Here is a 6,000-nt window from a genome sequence, read left to right on the forward strand (position 1 = left end):
AATTCAAGATCCGATCATTTCGAGATGCCTGGACACACTGTGTTTGAAAGACTTGAGATCACAGGAAGCAGGAAATACAGACAGAGGGAGACAGTTCCAGAGTTGACCTGTTGCATAAATGAAGGACTCGGAGTAACGGTTAACTCCTGCATTAAAGAGCTGGACGGAAAAGGGATGAGAGTTTGCTGCTTGACGGGTGTTACGCACCCGTCGTAAAGGTGGAGGAATGCATACAAACAGTTCAGAGAAGCAGCGACTAGACATTTTGTCATGACTAGACATGTTGTCAATACAGTAGTATTGTCATGATGTCTACATAAAGCTCAAACCTCTGAATGCCATCCTTTTACAACAATGAAAGTCAACATCTGTTTGCATTATGGCACTTGATTTCCCTACAACTTATTATTTTTCCAATTACCCTTAACTCTGTATGCTACATTACAGGGGACAAAATTAAACGTAAGGGCAAATAGTCTCGTAGCACTGCAAATTAAATACAGACTACTGTACGAAAGCCTGTTGTCCTCTCGTTGCGTTAGTGCTTCATAAACTGATATCCATCATGCGACTGTACCTAAAACTCATGCATAAATCAGTCTAAAGCCAATTAAGAATTCAATGACATGGTATAATAAACAATGTGAATGTTTAGTTCAGACACCTTGGAAATTCAGAGGATATGGGGAGTGAGAGGGGAGGGGGAGGTGTTTGGATAGCTGGCCACAAATATTTAACCCTGGCTTAGAAGGTGAGTGCAGGATATTCACAGAAGAAATATGTGCAGCATGTGATGTGGTGTGTGGGGTGAAGAGAAGACGGAGGGGGATGCAAGGAGCAGCGTGGTGGAATGAAGAGATGAGACAGGCTGTGGTACAAAAGAAGAAAGCATACAATGAATGGATGAGAAATAGGGGTGTGGAAAAAGTTGAAAGGCTGAAGAAAGAGTTATATGTAGAAGGGAAGAGAGAGGTAAAAAGATTAGTAAGAGAGAGGTGAAAAGATTAGTAAGAGAGAGTAAGAAGAGAGTGGATAAGGAATTTGGAAGGAATTTGAGTGTAAAGTGGAGGGACTGTAAGATAATGTTCTGGACAGAGGTGAAGAGAGTAAGACAGAGTGGTAGTGAAGTTAGCAGGGGAGTGAAAGATAAAAATGGTAGATTACTAGTGGAGAAAGGAGAAAAAGTGAGCAGATGGAGAGAACACTTTAGGGAATTGTTGAACATAGAGGATGGAAGTAAAGCGAGTATAAGTGGCTGGGGAATGGCTGGGAGGAGGAGGGAGGTGAGAAGATAGGAAGAAATCAGTAGGATAGAAGCTGTGGAAGCAATAAAGAAAGTCAAATTGGGGAAAGCCCCAGGAATTGATAGTGTGGTGAAATGCTGAAGCATGGGGGAGAGATAGTAGTAGAATGGATGTGGAAGATGTGCAGATTGGCCTGGGAGGAAGGTAGAGTCCTGGAGGATTGGAAGTCAGGTATCATTATTCCCTTGTACAAAGTTAAAGGGGAAAAAGAAGTGTGTGGTAATCATAGGAGCATTTTGTCTTCTTAGCGTAATAGGAGAAATGTATGGTAGGATACTTATTGACAGAGATAGGGAAAGAACAGAGGAATTAGTTGGAGAAGAACAGGAAGGCTTTAGGAAAGGAAGAGGTTGTGTAGATCAGATATATATTCTTAGATCTTTAGCGGAAAAGTTTCTAGAGAAGGGAAAGAAGCTGTATGTGGCTTTCATGGATTTGGAGAAAGCATATGACAGGGTCGATAGACAAGGATTGTGGAAAGTATTAAGAATATATGGAGTAGATGGGAAGTTGTTGAATGCTGTAAAGAGTATGTTTGATGGTGCGAAGGCTGCAGTGCGTGTGGATGGTGAACTGAGTGAATTTTTCTCTTTGAAGGTTAGGTTGAAACAGGGATGTGTCATGTCTTCATGGTTGTTCAATCTGTACAAGGATGGGGTAATAAAAGAGGTACAAAGTAGGGTTGTGGATGTTGGAGTGGCCCTGGTGGGAGAGGGCAGTGTTTGGAAAATCCCTGTACTGTTGTTTGCAGATGATACTGAGTTGTTGAGTGAAGACGAAGGGGAGCTGCAGGGCTTCGTGGATGAGTTTGGGAGAGTGTGTAAGAAACGGAATCTAAAGGTGAATGTACAGAAGAGTAAAGTGATGGTTTTTGAGAAAGGTGAAGTCAGTGAATGTACAGTGAGGTTGGATGGTGAGGAAATGGAAAATATGAGTACGTTTAAGTACTTGGGTAGTGATAAGTAAGGATGGAAGTTTGAAGGGTGAAGTGCTTGAAAGGGTAAAACAAGGAAGAAAGGTTGTTGGTTCCTTGAAAGCAGTGATTAGAAACAGGGAAGTGAGCATGGAAGAAAAAAGTTACTACATGACAATATTGTGATACCGGCTATAACGTATGGAAGTGAAGCTTGGACATTGTTGGAAGGACACAAGTCAAGAGTGAGAGCAGTGGAAATGAGTTATTTAAGAGGAGCCTGTGGAGTCACGGAGAGACAGCCTGACAAATGAGGATATAAAGGACCGTTGTGGTGTGGATGTGGACGTGATACGATGCATTAGGTGGAACACACTGAGGTAGTTTGGCCATGTGATGAGGATGGAGGGTGAGAGACTGATGAGAAGAGTGTATGTGAGTGAGGTGGAGGGGGGGAGAGGGAGGGGGAGGCTGAGGATGAGATGGAGGGATGGGGTGGAGAGGTATATGAGAGAGGAGGATGTGAGTTGGGAGCAGGGCAGTGAAATGGCGGGGGACAGGGTGACTTGGAGGCAACTTGTTTGTGGTCACCCCGTACGGGATTGAGGCGTCTACCAATAGATAGACAGATAGATAGATAGGCTTGGTCTCCATGTTGTGTGATAGTTAAACCACCTTTAGCTCATTCATAATGAACTTCCAGATTACAAGGCACAGAGGTAATTTTGTTTCTTGTCTCTGCATCTATCCACCAAGAACATTTGTAAGTACAATTTTGAACCACACTCTGTATCATTATTGTGACTACTTCACAATGTCAGATTGGTTACCGAAACTTACTAAATGAGGACTGGATGTCATATGAAGCTCATCTCCTCCACTATTAATCTCATCAGTTAATCCTGTTAAAGGGGCATGACCTCTACAAAGCACAAGCCACTATCTTATTTTTTTTCCTCCTTCCTCTTTACTTCATTTTGTTTGCAAAAGTAACAGGATCCATGCAACACGCTCCCCCCCTCCCTTCCTCTATCTTGCCTGCCATCCTCCTTTCTTCCTTCCCCACTCTCTCCTCCCTTCTGTCTCCATATGATAAATTTATCCCAAATTACACGAATTACCAAACTAAATATGATTCCAAATGCTTCCCTTCTTTGCCACTCAGTGGCAGAGTAAACAAACAAATTAAAGCTTGACACACACAGGAATCTCAGATGTGGATGTGATGGATGGTGAGCCATGGTCATACTGAAAGGGTTGAACTCTACTTTCTACCATAACACTTCTGAGCTTTGTATCTTAATTAGAAAAATAGAATTTAGATGGTGAGTTAAGGGGTGTGTATCACAATGGTGTGAAATTTAAGGGAGACTTCTTTAGTGAAAGGGTTATTAAAAGGAATATTGTACTTAACTACTTCAGTTCAGAAAGTCTACAACAAGAAAAATTGTCTAGTAGCAATAAAATATAAAAGACAATGAGAAAAACTGTCTAGCAGCAACAAAATAAAAGAGATGACAAAAAGAAAAATTGTATAGTAGCAATAAAATATAAAAGATGACAAGAAAAACTGTCTAGTAGCAATAACATATAAAAGATGCCAACACAGAGATGATGTTAAACAAAGTACAAAATATTATACTGCAATACTTACATATGTCCACACACAAGGGGCCTCTTGCAAGGTTTGCGGCAGGATACATGGAGGCGGCCATGGAAGCACTGGCCACATTTACCAACACAATAATGTTCACAGTCTAGTTGCTTGTTGCATGGTTCACTGCAATATGACCAGGCTGCCTCCCCAACAACTGTGATAAAAGACAATAACTTTTGTCGTTATCATCACAACAGCTAAATTCCAACACAATCATCATAATCTCCAATACACCAAAACCCTCGTTTTTCAACCGATCGTTATTCAACAATTTGTTGTTTTGACATTTATCCATACCCTTTTCGTTGTTCGACATGGTTATCCCTGCCATTTCGACAATTCAAACTGCACGCCGCCAGACAGACTGGCTGAGCTGCCTGTCTCCTGTGCCCTGCCCTACTGATCAGTTGCCCATTCATCCGTCTGCATTTCTTTTTTTGCCTCGTGGAATACTACATCACCACCATGGCTTCATCCAAGACCCCTACTGTTACCCCTCTCAAGTGCAGTCGTGTGCTCACAAACCTGAGTGAGTGTTTTGCCATTACATGGTTGGGTGACAATCAGGGTTGCTAGATCTGAAATTGGCCACATTACCAAAGTCCTCAATATTCATTACCAAATTTAACTTTTCATTACCAAATTCTTAAAGCAAGCATTTATTCTTCACTAATTATGTATACAAATGGAACTAAGCACTCTCCTTATAATTAGCAGCATGTTCATTATTTTCGTGCTATGTAGGCTAGCAGATTAATCAAACAGAGCAGACAATCCACCGTCTCCATCCTATGTATCTTCATACATGTGAAACATCCATTTGGTAATGGATCATGCTGATTCATTACCAAACAAATTTTTCATTATCAAATTAGCCCACATCTGGTAATGAAAAATATCAAATGGCAACCCTAGTGAAGATTGAGCTAATGATTAACAAACGCTCTTAACGAACGATACTGTTTTAGTCCCAGTATTACGGAATGCACATCTTAGTTTGCACTAGTTTAGGTAAGATATATCACTGGGAGGTCCTGAGGGCAAAACCTCCCAGTTAGGTTTCAGCATTTCCAGATAGGCTTCCACTGCTATTTATGGTTTTAAATTGAATGCATTTGTGTTTGTTTGGTGTGGTGACATCATGTCCAGTCGGCGGGATCGTCTATAAACAAGCTATCGAAGGCATTTTGGTGGCTTTCTTTAATATCGCTATGAATGGCAAAGTCGGGAATGTACGAGTGGATGGAGTGGTTGGTCAGTGGGGTGTGCCAGCTGACGTAGATGGGAATGGAAGTGCTTTGGTGGACATCTGTGCTTGTAAGGGGTTGACAATAGCCAACACCTACTTTCGGCATAAGATGATCCACCGGTATACATGGAAAGTAATGAGGAGGATGGATGGTGAACTTGTTGAACGAAAGGCAATGATAGACTACGTGTGTGTGGATGAGCGAATGAGAAGACAAGTGTTGGACGCAAGAGTGTGGAGAGGGTGGGGGAATGGAGTCTCGGACCATCACTTAGTGATGGCCAAGGTAGAGCTGCAAAGAAAGTGGCTGAGGAGACGAAGGGGAAGACAGGAGGAAGCAACTCCTGTGAGAAGAGTGGAGAAATTGGAAGATTGTGAGAAAATGACAGAGTATAAGAGCATAGTGGAAGAAAGACTGGGAAGGTATGAGCTAGAGCAGATGGAAGGGGTGGAAGACGTACTCATGGAAGAGATAGGCTCAGCGTGTGAGGCGGTTTGTGGAGTGAGGAGGAGATGCAAGGGTGTGCAAGGGACAGCATGGTGGAATGATGAGGTGAAAAGAGCTGTGGAACAAAAGAAGAAGGCATACAGTGAATGGTTAGCGAGCAGAGGTAGGGGAGAAGATGAGAGAGAGAAGAGAGAGGTATTTGTGAGCAGGAGAAGGGAGGTTAAGAGACTGCTGAAGGAGAGTAAAAAGAAAGTGGATGAGGAGTTTGGGAGGAATCTGAGTGTGAAATGGAGGGAGAGTAAGAAATTGTTTTGGAAGGAGGTAAAGAAAGTAAGGCAGTGTGAAAGGGGAAATAGTAGGGGAGTGAAAGATAGGAATAATAGATTGTTGGTGGAGAAGAGAGAGAAACTGAGGAGATGGAAGGAGCAC

At 42.3% G+C, this 6,000-nt stretch overlaps 1 protein-coding gene across 1 annotated transcript in view; it reads right to left on the minus strand.

Annotated features, from left to right (window-relative positions):
- Window positions 1-4,026, minus strand: part of LOC145400388 (NFX1-type zinc finger-containing protein 1-like) — a 37,027-nt gene extending 33,001 nt beyond the window's left edge. Inside the window, exon 1 of the mRNA XM_080272903.1 lies at window positions 3,872-4,026. The gene's annotated coding sequence lies outside the window, so the exon portion shown is untranslated. The remainder of the gene's footprint in view (window positions 1-3,871) is intronic.
- Between the last annotated feature and the right edge of the window lie 1,974 nt (window positions 4,027-6,000).

Source organism: Coenobita brevimanus, chromosome 52, assembly GCF_032717465.1.
Source record: "Coenobita brevimanus isolate Jiangsu-jjx chromosome 52, ASM3271746v2, whole genome shotgun sequence".
NCBI lineage: Eukaryota > Metazoa > Arthropoda > Malacostraca > Decapoda > Coenobitidae > Coenobita > Coenobita brevimanus.